The sequence below is a fragment of the Ascidiella aspersa genome, chromosome 7 (genome assembly GCF_963924565.1).
Source record: "Ascidiella aspersa chromosome 7, kaAscAspe10.2, whole genome shotgun sequence".
Classification (NCBI taxonomy): Eukaryota; Metazoa; Chordata; class Ascidiacea; order Phlebobranchia; family Ascidiidae; genus Ascidiella; species Ascidiella aspersa.
Window position 1 is genome coordinate 18384404 of NC_139453.1, and position 19461 is coordinate 18403864.

A 19461-nucleotide genomic window follows, 5' to 3' on the forward strand; every position below is an offset into this window, starting at 1 on the left:
CTGTTTCAATCACAGTTGCCATTTATTATAAAGAAATCTAAAAAATATTTTTGAAAATATTTAATACACTTGGACATAACGGGTTTTGCCTTAAGCTTTAGATTTGCTGTTTTAAAAAACATTTTACTGAATATGGACCAGTTATGGAAATCTTGATTTATTAACTCACCAATTAATTGTTTTTCAATTAGCAAAAATTTTAAACTTAAGAAATTACTAAAATAATTATCCTTTACATTAAATCTGCAACAATTTTAGATTACACAACATTTTTTTATAATAATCTGAAGAAACATCTAAAATCTAAATTGTATATTTAAGATCCTAAAGTCCTAAACAGTAAATCTCATTTTTTTAAAATGCCTGATTGATAGGGATGTTCAAAGTATAATACCAGAGGTATTATTAAATGGTAGTTTCAAATCCAGAATGTTATAAGTTTTTTAACGGCAAATATTGATTTGTTGGTCCATAACGTGAATGACATTAAAGCAATTAGGATTTAAATTGTAAGAATGCACTTACATTGCCGTTTGGTTACGACCTAAAAGGGTGAAAACTAAACTATGATGTTCTTGTATATGAAATATTTATTTTGTGTTCTAATGCATTTTATTTCAACTTTCTTAATTTGATAGGCATTTCTATTTATAACTAACTAGGTTTCACATGCTATGAATAGTCTTTTAGATGATCTTCAATGGAGTTGTAAATGTAACAGAAGGGAGCAGGCAATGTGGTATGGTTGATCCTTAACCCGTTCCCATGGAGCCCCATGTAGCTCAGGTGAAAAAGTGACTGTCCCTGTTGAGCCAAGATCTTGGATGCAAGCCTCATGTCATGGCTAGATGTTGATTGCATCACAGCCTGAATTACTGAAACTGATTTTAAATGAATTATTTCAAATATTACAGTTTAATTTTAATCATATTAATTGCAAATTCACATAAGCCGGAGAATGTGTATGCAAAGTTTAAAGTCATTTTTATTTAATCTGTGAAGTGTTTTTTGTGATTTTTTCTGTTTTTTTTAATACGTAAGTCTCCTTATCTAGTATTGTCAGTTTTTGGTTTAATAAAGAAAGCATGGTCAATGCATATGTTAGGTATGTGCACATTTAAAGCAACAGATACATTTTTTGTGAAAACAGTTGTTTCTAGAATATATATATAATTATATATCCAAGGGTACTGTAAGAATGTTGTCTAAAATGAGATACCATGATTCATACTTATAAGTAACATTTGTAAAAATAAATTATGTTAACGGTAAATTAGATTCATACGTATAATATTGGCAAAATATAATTATGTTGACAGTACATTAGATTTATTTATTGTCTAATATCTTCCAAAGAGTTATTTAAATAGTATCAAAAAATGTGCTTCAACATGTAGGCATAAATTAAAAGAGCCTCATTAAAAATCGCACCACAATGCATATTATTTGGGTTAGGGACTGGTTTAGGTTGGGTTGGTTAAATATTATTATTAAATATAATAATACTTGACCCACGTAAGCCCAAACGCTAACACGAATAATGTTAGCAATATAAGCCCCGGACGAAAATCTGGTACGACAGCATTGCAGCAGCTCGACGTGTCCTATTAACAGAGTTTAAAATATGTTCAAAAACCCGTTTGATATTTTTCTTCTTTAAGAAAACTAAATTATCTAGTACGGCCGTTCAGCGGATCGTCTGTTACGTCCTAAAATTTCATCTGTTACGTTGTAAAATTTCAGCCAATAGGAAGCGTTCTGAAAACGCTTGGATTTGGAATCCTACTATAGACGTTTAAGTATCTATTATTATAAAAAAATGTTGTGTAATCTAAAATTGTTGCAGATTTAATGTCAAGGATAATTATTTTAGTAATTTCTTAAGTTTAAAATTTTTGCTAATTGAAAAACAATTAATTGGTGAGTTAATAAATCAAGATTTCCATAACTGGTCCATATTCAGTAAAATGTTTTTTAAAACAGCAAATCTAAAGCTTAAGGCAAAACCCGTTATGTCCAAGTGTATTAAATATTTTCAAAAATATTTTTTAGATTTCTTTATAATAAATCTAGATGTTTTTGATTTAATTTATTATCTTTAGAAAAAATGGCAACTGTGATTGAAACAGCACACACCAACTGTACACAAGCAGAAAATCCTTCTTAATTTGTTGCACTTTAATCATACTTAAAAATTTCTTATTAAGATCTTAATGAAAATCAGAAAATGAAACAAAAATTGTAAGTGTTGTAGATATTGCACCAAAGTGCCAACTTAAAATACAATCAAGTCAATCAGTCTTATATAGCTAACCCTAAGGTGTGTTTAACAATCACTGATAGTGGGTAAAATTGACTTTTTACACTAATATAGTTCCAACTCATTTAAAATTGTGTGCTTCATTTAGCCTACTTAGACCACCACAACAGATTCATAATTAACTAATTCTAACCTAAAGGAAAGTGGCACGCCGCCTGGTAAATAATACAAAGTTTGTCACACAATTGTAGCTTAGATCATCATTACTTTTACAGTAAAGCCCAGCTAACACACAACGTTTTTTCGACGTTCGGATTTTTTTTTTGAACTAAGTAAACGTTGTGGGAATTTGTCCAAACGAACGTTAAGAAAATACGTCGAGGCTGTGTTGTCAAAACGTAATGTAAAACGTAGCACTAACGTCAAAATTAACGTTAAGAAAAACCGCAATGCGACCAAATTTCAACGTCATTTGTAACGTACAAACAACGTTGATTATAGACGTCGATCGTAACATGTTTTACATCATTTTGGACGTCACTTCGAACGTTTGTTGAACGTTATTTTTTAACGTTGCGACGAACCACAATGAAACAAATTTACAACGTCATAGGTGACATGCAAATAACGTTTATTACTGACGTAAAATCTAACATTTTTAGACCGGTTTAGACGTCTTTTACACGTTTAATTAACGCTGTATATTTAACGTTCCGTAAAACTATAACGCAACCAGCATAGAACGTCATACGTGACGTAGAATTCACGTTCATTTCTGACGTCACAATTAACTTGTTATAGACAAATTTTAACGTAACTTCAAACGTTTGGTTAACGTTCTTTCGTAACGTTGAAACAAACCAAATGCAACTTATTTTAAAACGTCATAAATCACGTACAAAAAACGTTGTTTACTGACGTCAAAACTAACGTCTTTTCCGCCACTTTTGACGTCGTTTAAAGGTTTTTTCAATGGTATTTTTAAGCGTTATAATAACGTCATTTTACCGTTTTGACTAACTACAATGTCATTTCTCAAACCTTATTACAAACCTTGATGTAACCTATTTAGAACGTCATTGGTGACGTACATGCAACGTTAATTACTCACGTCAAATTAAACTTGATTTCATTTCATACGTTGTCGTGAGAAACCACAATGGACCCAATTTAGGAAATCATACGTGACGTACAATCAACGGTGATTTCTGACGTCAAAGCTAACTTATTTAAGACCGTTTTGGATGTAATTTTAAACGTTTTAAGAACGTTATTTCTTGACGTTGCGACAAACTAAGATCCAACTAACTGACAACGTCACGCGTGAAGTATAAATGACGTTGAATTCTAAGGTCAAAGCTAACTTCTTTGACAGCATTTTGGACGTGATTTTAAGCGTTTTAACAACGTTATTTTTTGGGTTGTAACTAACAACAATGCAATCTAATTAGAACTTCACGTGACGTAAAAACTACGGTAAATACTGACATCGAAGCTTATGTGTTTAGAATTAGACTATTTTATACGTCATTTTTAACGTTAATATAGCGTTATTTTTCAACGTTATTACAATCTTCAATATAACCAATTCAAAACATCATACGTGGCGTATATGCAAAAAGCAATGATAACTGTCGCTGAAGATAACTTATTTGAAACCATTTTAAATGCTATTTTCAAAAGTTCCAATAACTTTATTTCTTGACATTACGAAAAACTAAAACGCAACCAAATTTGCAGCATCTTAAATGATCGTAGTCATTTCGAAGGTTACGGCAAACCACAATGCAACCGGATTAAAATGTTAAACGTGACGTATACAACAAGGTATATACCTGACATTGAGGTCAACTTGTTTTAGACTATTTTATACATAAATTAAAACATTTCATTAATGTTGTTAAGCGTTGATACAAACGTCAAAGGAACCCTATTAAAACGTTAAACGTGAGGTCAAAACAACATTAATTAGCCTACTTACGTTGAAGGTAACTGATTTTAGACGAATTTGCGTGTCACACAGTTTTTTCGACTGAGCTGAAGTACAATCGAATCAAAATGTCATACGTGTCGTATAAAAAACGTTGTTTACCGACGTCTAAACTAACTTTCCAAGTTTTAATTTTCGTTAAATAGAAATGCTCTCTTTTAAGGAATGCGTCGGGATTATGTAGCCTATGTACAAAATATTTGTTTTTTTCTGTAATGTGTTTTGATTAACTTTTTTAGAAAATGTAAAGAAGTATACTTAGTTATGCTTACATAAAATAGAGATGTGACTTAATTTAAGATAGCATTTTAGTAAGGGTAACATTGTCTTTACATGAAACAAATCGCATAAAAAAGTACTTAGCGCAGCGACCGATATAGACGCAGTTTCCTGGATAGACAAGAATGTCGCTCCCTGCTGCTTTTTTTTCGCGGTTTTCGAACGGCGCGTAAACTCGTGATTGGCCAATATGCGGATGACATCACAGTTCAGTTTGAACATTTACTATCAGGACATTGGAATTCAAAATAGGTTTTGGCAGCTCAGCGCTAGAGTGCTCGTTAGATATTTAGGTTGTTTTCCTTAAACCATGAAGATTAGGGTTACATAAAAAGATTAGGCTTTGTTATCAAATATATTTTCAGGTTAAATAGTCTAAGCTGTATTTGTAGTTTTATTTATAACTTTTATTTTAAGTAGTTAAAAAAATAATTTACTGAATAAATGACTTTATAGCCTCCACTAATTTTCATCTAACATAGAAAAACAAGCTCTATTACCTCTGTGGGCAATTGCATTCTACGGCGAGTGAACACCCAAATTTTTTAAACAATTTTAATGCAAATCTTGATCTTTGTATCATGCCAGCGTAAATACCTTGGGTGTGCATAAAACCCCAAATGAACACTTGAAAATTCATTACTGAAGATCTCGACTAAAGGCTTGATTAAAAAAAGTTCAAGGTGGGATTTGAAGAAGGGTACACGTTAAAGATATTCCTCATGAACTTGGCTGCTCATCAATATTTACAGGTAAATTAGTGATTAATATTTTCAAGATTTTTGTTAATTATTATATTTATTTAACTCTTACTGTTTTGTTTTATGCTTGCATTTGCCCTAGATGCTAACAACAAAGACTTTAAAATGTATCTTGGCTGTGTTTAAATTTCTTTATTTGCGCAGCAATTTTTTTCAAAACCTACCAGTGATAGTTATACAATGTCACCAGAATTTTAATTTTATATATTTCTGACCAGTCTGCATTCTGTGGACCAGAAGCTACACAGCACAAAACGCTATCACACAATGAGTAAAGGCAAAATAAACATAATATGACAGAATTATTGGGAAAAAATTATACCATAGACTAGTACTAAGAATGGTCTATATTTTTTTAATATTAAAACAAAGTTTAAAAAATGTAAAAAATACTAATATTCATTATTAAATGTTATTATTGGCAAAAAAATGAGATAAAAATTCTTGATACTTAATTTTACCAAACAAATTCAGGTTACACAAGAAAATACATTAACAGTGATATAAAATTTCTGTACTTGGCTAAATTAGTAAATGGCACATCTAAATTTTGAAACTATGGTTGAATTGTGTTAGGATTCCAAACGTCTGGATCATAATATTACCAATAGTGAGAACAATTAATCACAAAACACTTTGCTGACATAATAAAAAAATCAAAAACATGAAATAACTATCAGGTTATTTTAAATTTTTTGTTCAAGGCAACCAGCAATTAGTTTTTTTGGCTTTGCTCATTTCGATTTGGTTTCATAAGGTAAATGAAGTTGAAAGTTATGTTTGTAGTCATTAATCGCATTTCCCAGTTAATGCAGCTTAAACAGATGAAAGTTGGATGGGGTTTTCCTTAGCTTGACAAACACATGAGCCATTTTTATAAGGTATATATACCCCTGTTCGACCCTATAGCCCTAGCAGTCACTTCCCTATTCCCTAATTTTTATATTATTTGCCAACAGCTCTCTCGATGTATCACACGCATTCAGATTCGGATTAAACTGCTGGATTTTCGTTTTACACCGCTGGATTTGCATTGTTCTTATTTTTCAATACGTTGTTGTTGTTAACGTTACTTTCCTGTTTTAATGTGCAATGTGCATTGTTTTACACGTAGTCTGTGAAATGCAAAACTTTTTAAATTTTGTCTTTTAGACTGTGTTAGTGTAATAGAGCAATTTAAGTAACACTATAAAATGAGTGTGTTTTGCAGGTCCACAGACCAATTTTCTCAGTTTTCTTGTCTTTTTTACAGTTCTTTATTGTCAACATTTTTATACTGCCGTGTTTGTTTTACTTCAATACTATATTATTTCTATATTTTCCTGGATGGTAATTGTTTAGAAGATTTAGTAAGAATTTGCAATTGTAAATAATTACAGTCAGATATGTCACAACAAGTATAAGTGTTTTAAAAGTTCAAAAAAATCTTTATTATGTTTCTTTTTTGCGCATTATACCGTAGTTGCGAACGTAATTTGTAACTTCATTGCAAACGTAATTTGTAGGGCATGGAGTCCAAACTATTACGCAAACATAACAATGTGAACGCTTTAAATAACCTAGTTTTACAACGTAGTTTCCAACGTCGCATGAACTTTGTCCGGATCACACATTTTTACGTAAAAATAACGGCTGTGATAAACGTATAAATAACGTCGCTGAACATCGTAATTTGCAACGTCTAATCTACGTCGTCTGGAATGGACACTTCTACGTAAAAACAACGTTCATGATAAACGTATAAATAACGTAGTTGCACAACGTCGCATCTAGGTCGTAAAGTGTCGACGCTTTTACGTGAAAATAACGTTCATGATGAACGTCTAAATAACGTAGTTGCACAACGTCGCATCTACATCGTTTGGTGTCGACGCTTTTACGTGAAAATAACGTCCATGATAAACGTATAAATAACGTCGCTGAACATCGTAATTTGCAACGTCTAATCTACGTCGTCTGGAGTAGACACTTCTACGTAAAAATAACGTTTATGATAAACGTATAAATAACGTAGTTGCACAACGTCGCATCTAGGTCGTAAAGTGTCGACGCTTTTACGTAGAAATAACGTTGGTTGCAACGTCTTATCGACCAAACTTAAACCAAAAATCTACGTCGCTGCGACGTCAAATTGTTAGCTGGGAGGCTGCAGTTTTCAATCCTATTTATTCAAGTTGTATGATATTTGGAATCAGGAAACTGCAGGCTATTTTTACTAAAATGGCAGCTAGAAATGAATAAAAGGCAGACAAAAAAAATTGCCAATTAAGTTGGTTGTTCAAACGCACATGACAAAAAATATTTATATTTTAATAAATAATAAGTCAGTTAAGCAGACTGTACACAATTTTTTTGTAATGGCCTGTTTTGGCTAGGGATATTATTAATCAAGTTTAAAGTTAAACACACTTGAACTAATTTTTGAGACATATACTGCTAACGCTTGTTTTTCAACAGAACAGTGGTGTGGTTATTTTGCGCTTCTTTTACGGCGTAAGATTCAAAACGGTGTCAAAGTATTTACCCATAAGCCAATTAATTTTCTCCTATTTACCGACACAACAATAAACGATGTTTTAAGTAACGTCTTATGGTTTTGCGTGTTTAACGACTTTTTATTTTTCGTCAAGTACTACAGTACATTTGCGCTTAATAAGAATCTATTACGTCTTAAAATTTCAGCCAATAGGAAGCGTTCTGAAAACGCTTGGATTTGGAATCCTACTATGGACGTTTAAGTTGTTAGATACTTAAACGTCCATAGTAGGATTCCAAATCCAAGCGTTTTCAGAACGCTTCCTATTGTTTGAAATTTTATGACGTCGCAGGTGAAATTTTAAGACGTAACAGACGATCAGCTGAACGGCCGTACTAGATAATTTAGTTTTCTTATAGAAGAAAAATACCAAACTGTTAAAAGGACACGTCGAGCGGCTACAATGCTGCCGAACAACATTTTCGTCCGGGGACCGGGGGCTTATATTGCTAACATTATTCGTGTTAGCGTTTGGGCTCACGTGGGTCAAGTATTATCATATTTAATAATAATGTTTAACCAACCCAAAACCTAAACCAGACCCTAACCCAAATAAGATGCATTGTGGTGGGATTTCTAATGAGGCTCTTTTAATTTATGCCTACATGTTGAAGCACATTTTTTGATACTATTTAAGTAACTCTTTGGAAGATATTAGACAATAAATAAATCTAATGTACTGTTAACATAATTTATTTTTACCAATGTTTTTATAAGTATTAATCATGATATCTCATTTTAGACAACATTCTTACAGTACCCTTGGATATATAATTATATATATATTCTAAAAACAACTGTTTTCACAAAAATGTATTTGTTGCTTTAAATGTGCACATACCTAACAGATGCATTGATCATGCTTTCTTTATTAAACCAAAAATTGACAACACTAGATAAGGAGACTTACGTATTAAAAAAACAGAAAAAATCTCCAAAAACACTTCACAGATTAAATAAAAATGACTTTGAACTATGCATACACATTCTCCGGCTTATAAAAACAGAAAAAATCACAAAAAATACTGCACAGATTAAATAAAAATGACTTTGAACTATGCATACACATTCTCCGGCTTATAAAAACAGAAAAAATCACAAAAAAACACTGCACAGATTAAATAAAAAAGACTTTGAACTATGCGTACACATTCTCCGGCTTATAAAAACAGAAAAAATCACAAAAAACACTGCACAGATTAAATAAAAATGACTTTGAACTTTGCATGTACACATTCTCCGGCTTTTAAAAACAGAAAAAATCACAAAAAACACTGCACAGATTAAATAAAAATGACTTTGAACTATGCATACACATTCTCCGGCTTATAAAAACAGAAAAAAACACTGCACAGATTAAATAAAAATGACTTTGAACTTTGCATACACATTCTGCGGCTTATGTGAATTTGCAATTAATATGATTAAAATTAAACTGTAATATTTGAAATAATTCATTTAAAATCAGTTTCAGTAATTCAGGCTGTGATGCAAGCGATATCTAGCCATGACATTGCATCCAAGATCTTGGCTCAACAGGAACAGTCACTTTTCCAACTGAGCTACATAGGGCTCCATGGGAACGGGTTAAGGAACAACCATACCACATTGCCTGCTGCCTTCTGTTACATTTACAACTCCATTGAAGATAATCTAAAAGACTATTCATAGCATGTTAAACCTAGTTAGTTATAACAATAAAAATGCCTATCAAATTAAGAAAGTTGAAATAAAATGCATTAGAACACAAAATAAATATTATATATATATATACAAGAACATCATAGTTTAGTTTGCACCCTTTTAGGTCGTAACCATACGGTAAAGTAAGTGCATTCTTACAATTTGAATCCTAATTGCTTTAATGTCATTCACTTTATGGACCAACAAATCAATATTTGCCATTAAAAAAAACTTATAACATTCTGGATTTGAAACTACCATTTAATAATACCTCTGGTATTCTACTTTGAACATCCCATTCCTATCAATCAGGCATTTTTTTAATGAGATTTACTGTTTAGGTTTAGGATCTTAAATATATAATTTAGATTTTAGATGTTTCTTTAGATTATTATAAAAAAAATGTTGTGTAATCTAAAATTGTGGCAGATTTAATATCAAGGATAATTATTTTAGTAATTTATTAGGTTTCAAAAATATTTGATGTTTTTGATTTAATTGGTTATCGTTTGAAAAAAATGGCAACTATGATTGAAACAGCTCACACCAACTATGCACAAGCAGAAATTCCTTCTTAATTTGTTGCACTTTAATCATACTCAAAAATTGCTAATTAAGATCTTAATGAAAATCAGAAAATGAAACAAAAATAAGTGTTGTAGACATGGCACCGAAGTGCCAACTTAAAATACAATCAAGTCAATCAGTCTTGTAAAGATAATGGCTTATGGTTTATAAAGCTAATCCTAAGGTGTGTTTAACAATCACTGATGGTGGGTAAAATTAACTTTTTTACATTAATATAGTTCCAACTCATTTAAAGTTGTGTGCTTCATTTAGTATACTTAGACTACCACAATAGATTACACCTATCCGAGTTTAATAAATAATAAACAAAACGAAGTTATTAAGTTTAGTACGTATACCCAGCATAGATGCGTACGGTCATTTAAGCAGACTGTACGCAATTTTTTGGTAATGGCCTGTTTTGGCTTTGCACACCTGCATTTTATTTTGCGCTTCTTTTAAGGCGTCAGATTCAAAACGGTGTGAAAGTCTTTACTCTTTACCCATAAGCCAATTATTTTTCACGACAACAAACGATGTTTTAAGTAGCGTCTTATGGTTTTGCGTGTTTAACGACTTTTTATTTTTCGTCAAGTACTACAGTACATTTGCGCTTAATAAAAACCTATTACGTCATAAATTTTCAGCCAATAGGAAGCGTTCTGAAAACGCTTGGATTTGGAGTCCTACTATGGGGTAGATACTTAAACGCCCATTGTGAGGTTCCAAATCCAAGAATTATTGGAACGCTTCCTATTGGCTGAAATTTCATGACGTCATACATTGCTGTTCAGCGCAGCTGTAGTAGTCGAAGAAAAAGTGTAAAAAGTTTCGAATATCCAATCATGATTGGCGCAATATTATGCAAAATCATAAGGCGTTGCTTAGAAAACTGTTTATTGTCGCGTCGGTAAATGAGTAAAATTAGTTGACTTATGGGTAAAGACTTGCCGCTCGTCCAGAATCCTACCACAGCGTTGAAACAATTATCGAAGCAGCGCACAATATTTGGGTTAGGGTGTCGGTTAGTGTTTGGGTGAGGGTGGGCCAAGTATTATTATTTATAATATTTATTGCTTACCCTAATCAAACTCAAACGCTAACCCAAATAATGTTCGATGTGGTAGGATTTTTGACCAGCGACAAAGACTTTGACACTCTTGCATCTTATTAAAAGAAGGGCAAAATAACTACACCACTATTTTGGTTAAATGGACAAGCATTATTAGCAGTATGGTCTCAAAAACTAGTTGGTTTAAAATTAAGTAATAATATTCCTAGCCAAACCCAGTTGTGATTTGTGTGTGAATGCATGTGTGCAAAGCCAATTACAAACAAATTGTACACTTAACTGACATGCTGCTTAACATACTGTATGCAACTATGTTGGGTATTTGTACTAAACTTTATAACTTCGTTGTGTTGTTATTTAATAAACACAGAATTGTTGGTCCATAGTAAGTGACATTTTAGGAAAAGGAAATGTAAAGATAATACTGAATAAAGAATGTGTATATAAATTATACAATTAATTAAATCTGCATAACTGACATTGTGTTGTGACACGTTATTCACAAAACACTAAAGTTGGCCAAATGTGTTGTGTGCACAATGCACATATGGTACATCTCGTTCTCATAAAAATGTAAGTATATTTACATGTTACTGTGGCATTTAAGATTATTTTACTTATATACAGTAATATTCCAGTTAAGTTTGCAACAGAGGACTTGTTCTCTATTATAAGTAGCCTACAGCATTACATGCCTATTTTTTTACATAAAAAATGCCTAAATCAGGCAAACAAAAGAAGCTGATCATTAGGGATAATTTATATATTCAAGACAGAACTGTGAACGGATTACCTAAATCTATACAGGTTTATTTTTTTTATTAAAGCTTATGTTCATATAATGTCAAGCAAAATAAAGCGTTTAAGTCACAACTAAGAATCGTGAATTATAGCACACTGTAATGTTGCTCGTTTAAAATTTCATTTTTAAGAAATTAATAATTTTTATTAATAATTGTAAATATGAATACCTTGCTAAAAAGTTTAACCTAGATTTTAGTATTTTTTTCAAACCTAACTATGACATTCTTGTATATATTATTTCTTTTGCAATCTTATGCATTTAATTTTAACTTTTTAGTGTTGTATTGACTTGACTGGGACTTGACGTGTTATTTTTAAAAAAATAAGTTTTTTTACAACTGATATGACTGATACTTAATTAATTTGTTCACAACACTGCAACGTTCTATTTCTGTCTTTATTTGATAGGCATTTCTGATGTTATTACCACTAGATTCTACATGCCTATGAATAGCCTTTTAGATTTTCTTCAATAAAGTTGTACATACAACAGAATCCAGCAGGCAATGTGGTATGGTCGTATGGAGCCAATGTAGCTCAGTTCGAAAAGTGACGGTTTCTGTTAAGACAAGATCTTGGGTGCAAGCTTATTATGGATATATGTTGCTAGCCTTGCCAATTGCTTGTCTTACATCCTGTTACATGAATTACTTCAAATATTAAAGTGTTCTTTCAATCATATTAATTGCAAATTTCTAAAAGATGGAGAATGTATATGAAAAGTTGAAAATCACTTCAAGACTATTTATTCTGTGTAAATTTTTCCGTTTTTTTTTAATCTATGTGTTATTATCTTTCTTGGTTTAATAAAGAAAGTATGATCACTTTGCATGTTAGTTATGTTTTTTATTTTCATCTTTTAATACTTGGAGTTCTTCCCTTGATGCTTGTGGTTCGTTTTTTATCAGTTTTACTCAATTTTTTTTTTAATGTTTCTTCATTGATTTCTGTTATTGTGTCTTTAATACACTTAAGTGTTTCCATGGAAGTTTTTATTTCTTTTAGATCATGTTGTATGCTTTTTAAAATACTTTCGTATGAGGGCATTGTCAGGATAAGTTTAATAAATTCCTATCAGTTCAGTTTAATCAAGTCCGTTATTTTTCCTTAATTCGAATGAATCAATGTAAATAACGTTATCTAAACTGAGATATCATGTTTCATATTTGTATAGTATTGGTCAAATATAATTGGGTACACAGTACATTTTATTTTTTACTGTTTAATATCGAAAGCTGTTGATTTTCTTCCAAACTCTTAACTTAAACAGTATCAAAAGATGTGTTTAAACGGCTTAAAATTTAAAAGGCCTCATTAAAAACAATTGTTTTATTCATGATTAATCACAATTGTAGTAAACATTTTAGTAGTGTTGACTCGTTAAGGTATTCGCAGCAGAAGTATGCTTTTATGTAAGACATTTACTTCTATGGACTTTGGGCTAATGCAATTTTCTCGGAGGTGGTCAGCACTGGAGCCGTTCGATGTGTCCTATTAAAAGATTTAAAAAAAATGTTCAAATACCGTCTCGCTGGTATTTTTCTCTTTTAAGAAAAATAAATTTCCGACCTACTAGTACGGCCGGCGGCCGCTCAGCTGATCGTCTGTTACATTTCAACATGTTATCTGTGACGTCATGAAATTTCAGCCAATAGGAAGCGTTCCAATAATTCTAGGATTGGGAACCTCACAAAGGGCGTTCAAGTATCTACCCTACTATGGACGTTAAAGAATCTACCGGAAACTTGAATCTGGCATGAAGTTTTTTTTCTTCTGTTAGCGCAATTTACCGAAGCTATTCAGCACCAAAGAGTTAGCATAAAATAAATAAAAGCAAAATAGACATATCTACGAAAAAATATACCACAATATTAAGAATGGTCTATATTTTTGAATAGGAAAAAAATTATGAAAAATTTTAATAAATATGAAATTCCATAAACTTTAAAATTTTTGTGATTTTTTTTTCTTTGGCCAGATGGCTAGACTAATGTGCCGTGTAGAAATTTCGTTCGGTTCCATCTTGAATTCAGGATTCTACAGACGTTTACAAATTATCATGAACGGTTATGAATATTGATATCTTTTATAGTAGATTTAAACCGTTTTATGCCCATCTAGTGGCATTAAGTGTGGTGTCGCTGGAAAGGTGTGATACTGGTCTACAACAATTTGTTAATTTAACGCTGCGGAAATGTTTTCATTAGGGATGTTCAAAGTAGAATCCCAAGGTATTCTAGAATGATAGGTTTCGAATCTAGAATAACGAATCCAGAATAGCGAATCCTGGTATATTTTTATTGAACTATTTAACCTCGATTTTGTTTGGGGAATGGATTAATCTTAATCTACCCCACAGGTCCCACAATAACAGCAATAAATCGCCCAAACAATTTGCTAACATGTGTAGCCTACATTATAATAAAAAAAATCTCCCATATGTTTAACATTCTTAACAACTGTCATTTGAAGCAGTTCTGTAAACTGTATTATGTCAACTGTCCAGGTTGTTGCCAAAACTTATATTATTGCCAATAGTGAGTACAATGAAACATAGCACACAGAAGTCTTAAGCAATTCGGTCCAGTTTTTTAAAGCATTGTTGGGTTTTAGTGATTCTTTTTTGACTAACATGATCTGTTATGCAGTCAAATAATGTACTGCAAAGAATGTAAAGTTACTATTGTCATAACGAATACTTGACAATTACGCAGTGCATAACTGCATAACCTCTCGGAATATTGACCTTAAGTAACCCTATAGCGCATTTTGTAGACGGCCAGCACGTTTTACAACTTAATATTACTTTTGCAACTTAACGCATTTAGGGCAATTGCGAACTCCACACCAGACATTACACGTTAGTCGCTCGCCCAATAATGCTTGATTGACACTTAATTATTAGACGAACGTTATCGCGAGACGCGGTAATTGGTCGCCCGAAAAAACGCTGACACTGCACTACCAGGTTACATTTAAAGCAAGCACTATAAATGTTTTGCCGCAGCGACAGGCCAACTTACCACACACATTTGTACAATTAGGCGCAACAATCGGCGGTAAAACATTAAATTATATCGGTTCCAATTACCCGAAATAAACGGCAGAATTGGATTCTATTCTACTTTGAACATCCCTAGTTTTCATCTTGTCTTTTATGACAAATATATATATATTTTTTTTCGTATATGTGTTTATTCCGCTTTTATATATTTTGTGCTAACTCTTAGGTGCTGTGTAGCTTCTTATGTGTTTACAGCCATCAGTGGATGGTCGCTTTTTTACTGTTGCACCTATACGGAGGAGGGGTCGTGACTTTTTACTGACACCCTGTCGGTGTCACCAAATTGATGACACCTGTCACCGATTAGGTGACACCGTGTCACCCTGTCACGTATTTGTTGACACCCTGTCACATATTTGTTGACACCCTGTCACCGATTTGGTGACACCCTGTCAACGATTCAGTGACACCCTGTCACCGATTTGGTGACACCCTGTCACTGATTCCGTGACACCCTGTCACTCATTCTTTTTAAATCTGGAAAAAGTTTGCAGTGGACAAAAGCGCACTTTTATGTGGTTTAAAACGCAGTAGTTTGTTCCGCAGTAGTTTATTCGTTGCCCATAACTAGGTCCAGTTTCATACTGTATTTAACACCCTACAAACTAGTTTGCCAACATTTCAGTACTAATCCTGAAATTGACACATTGGTAGTCACAATGTATAACGTCTTTGTTTTGTTACTTTTGACGTTATGAAGATTGTATTTAAAATAACGTGAGTTCTAATGTTAAACGATCTTTATGGGAATCCGGAAACTTTATTTTAAGTAGTTCGCTCCAAGTAGAATACCCAATAATATCCTTACTGCGTTTTCTTTTCTATGCCAATAAATGATTTACAGCAAATAGGGAAAACGCAAAATTGGAAAAAAAATTACAAACCAAATAGACTTCTTGTTTGTTTATTGCTTTTATAGACGTGTAATATAACAGTCATCACAATTAAACACAGATATAGTTTAAGCAAAACCGTTTTAAAAAATGTGCTTGCTAAAAACTTTGTCATCATTTTTAATTGTGGATTTTCATAACTGATAAGTTCTACTGTTTAAATTAATGCTTTTTAATGGTTGACATTTTCAGCCTGATCCTATAGGCAGCTCTTTTAAACCAGCGGCTGGCAAGTTAACAACATAACTTACAAATTTTATTCAACACTATACATAGAATGTTTTAAATAAGTGATCTGGAGATCCTTTGTTGAACCAGAAATTGTTAAAGAAGTCAAGTAATGAAACAATAAAATGAGTAATTTTATCTTGCTGGCTGTGTGGACAGTCCATCATCACATGGCATCTTTAAGGAAGACCATGCAACATGCACTCATGCAGCGTTTTGATCATAAGATGACTCTTATGTCTCCAAGACTAATACCTATTAGACTGTAATTCTGTAGGAAACAATTTTAAAGTGTTTTGTGAATAATATTACATATTATAGTTCCACCTCGTTTATTTATACTCCAATGTTCTTAAGCTTAATTATTGAGGGCTTATCAGTAGACCAGTATATGCAAAACGTTCCCTCTGGCGTCCAAAATGGCATAAAACAAGTTAGCTTCGAAGTCAGTAATTAACCTTGTTCGTACGTCACCTTGACGTTTTAATCAGGTTGCTTTGTGGTCCGCCAAAACGTAGAATACCATTTTAAAACGTTTGAAATGACGTCAAAAGTGGCTGAAAAGACGTTACTTTTGACGTCAGTAAACAACGTTTTTTGTACGTCATTTATGACGTTTTAAAATTAGTTGCATTTGGTTTGTCTCAACGCTATGAAAGAACGCTAATAAAACGTTTAAAATTACGTTACAATTTGTCTAAAACAAGTTAATTTTGATGTCAAAAATCAACGTTATTTCTATTTCACGTATGACGTTCTCAGCTAGTTGCATTATAGTTTTACGCAACGTTAAAATACAGCGTTAGTTTAACGTGTAAACGACGCCTAAACTGGTCTAAAAATGCTAGTATTGACGTCAGTAATAGACGTTCTTTGAATGTCACGTATGACGTTGTAAATTTGTTTCATTGTGGTTCGTCGCACCGTTTAAAAATAACATTCATAATACGTTCAGTGACGTCCGTAATGATGTAACACATGTTAGGTTCAACGTCTGGAATCAACGTCGTTTTTACGTTACAAATGACGTTGAATGTTTGTCGCATTGTGGTTTGTCCTAACGTTAAATTAGACGTTAGTGCCACATTTTGCATTGCTTTTGATAACAACGGCACGAAATGTTTTCTTAACGTTCGCTTGAACACATTTCCACAACGTTTACGTCGAAAAAACGTTGTTTGTTAGCTAGGAAATTCTGTTGATAAACAGCAATCAAAGATAAATTTTTAGGCACAGGTTCTAGGATGTAAACTTAGTAAAACATAAAACCACTGGTGACAGTGCTTGTTTTTGCACATCTATCTAACTAAATTTAAAAGTTTGTCGGCCGGTCGGTCGACCACGCACACATGTTCGCCGCTGGGTCGCTGACAGGCAATCTTTAATGAGAGAGACAGAGCAACGTTGCTCATATTGCTCTCTCTTAAGCGAGACGCCGGGCGAGTGGGTAAAATAGAAAGAAACTCGTGTGCTCCCAGACAGAAAATAAATGTTTCTTTCTATGAGAGAAAGTCTTCTTATAGCCTTTAAGTTTTAATGATTTCTCTATTTTACATAATGCAACAATTGAAGGCTCAATAAAAAGTCATGCTGTTGCGTAAACATAATTTAAAAAAGTGTTATATCAAATAGTAGCCTAGTAATGTTTTTTCAACTGATTTAGCATAAAGAACTATAAATACTTTGAATAGTGTTGTAGCTTTGTGCGACGTACCCTACTCTATGCTATTTATGTGATTATTTACTATTTATGTGATTATTTTACTATGTTTATTTGTGCCTTTGTTGTGTTGCGTGTTATGTTTACTTAAAACGCTGTTAATAAAAGCCTAGCAATCCCTAGATAACCACAAATAGTATAATTTAAATCAGTGACTGGCAAACGTTTTTCGTCGCTGCCCAAAGTACTCTTTTCGGAGCTCTTTAGAGCCCACTACATAAAGCCACCACGCAAACACTGCCAGGATATTTGTTTTAAGTTGGGGGCATTAGAATGACGTCCCAAAGTTAGAAATACTTGTTTTACTCGAACGCACTCGTGCGCAAATATGAAGCTAAAGCTCAGTTTAATTCAGTGTATAAAAAACAAAAATATAAAAAACATACTTAGGTTGATTCGTTTTACATTGGCAAAATTTCAATTAAAAGGATATGTGACGCATAAGTCACATAAAAGAATTCGAACATTGAATTTATTGTAACATTTAACAGAAATTGGACTGTACAGTTATGAGTCACAGGATGCAAGAAATTATAGAACACGCGCTTTTGGGCTTAATGGATTAAAGTATATAACTTATAAAAGTACATAAAAATCCTTACATTTGACGTCACAAGTAACGCCGTAGTTCCAGTAATTTAAGAAACTTGTATGTTGTTCTCGAACCAACCAGTGTGGTATTATGTAACTAAAGCAAGTTTATCTCGCAAAACGCTTAAAAATTGCGTCTATTTGTTTTTAGTTGGCGAATCTCTTACCATAGACGTGTACTTAATGTATAAAAGATTAACACTATATCAATTACAAAGCTGAATGGCGGCACTCGCAATCACGTAAAACATTCGCACGAAACGCGTAAAAGAACTCCATTACGTTAGTCTTGTTCTAAATTTTGGATAAATGTTACTCATGATACGCGCCAAATTAAGTTGAACAGAAAATTATTTTCAACTTATACATTTATTTTGGTAAAAATTGCATTTTGCAGGGAGTTTAACTAAGTTCATACAGTTCAGGGCAGGCTGTTGACCCCAAGAAAAGGTGAAATATTATACGGCTACTTAATGCCGAAAACACTGCCTGAGACACTGTAAAAATACTTACCAACACCAACTTTTAAATACAATGAATGTACGGCTATCACGCGGCACACAACTACATGATAACACTAATAGTGACTCGCGGCCCACAGTTTGCCGACCACTGATTTAAATAGTCATGATCGTTAATTTAATATTGCAAGTTACTGATGAAATTCATAAAAAAATGGCAAATAAAGCATTTCCTTTTTTGAGTAATTCTGCAACGCTATGCTTCCACTAACTGCAATATGGCCTACCTGTATTTGTTTTGTTGTTTAAAATGTGTATTACCAACATATTAAACCAATAAAAAGTTCTGTTTGTTTTGTCGCTTGGTTTTAAAAGTGTGCTTTCTCTATATGCTGAAACACGTATATGCAAGTATATTAGGGGTAGTGTTAGGTTTTATTTTGTCGCCCGACAGCACATTTTAAGGAGTGTGCTACTATTACAGGTGTATATTTCAACAGGTGAGACATGACCACCGTGCTATCTGAACTCCACTAAATCGAAACTAAACAA

At 32.7% G+C, this 19461-nt stretch overlaps 1 long non-coding RNA gene across 1 annotated transcript; it reads left to right on the forward strand.

The window, feature by feature from the left end:
- The first annotated feature begins 5121 nt into the window (after positions 1-5121).
- Positions 5122-6607, forward strand: LOC146138129 (uncharacterized). The gene is made up of 2 exons (XR_014501433.1): positions 5122-5281; positions 6250-6607. It is a non-coding gene; the product is annotated as an uncharacterized LOC146138129 (long non-coding RNA).
- The last annotated feature ends 12854 nt before the right edge of the window (positions 6608-19461 follow it).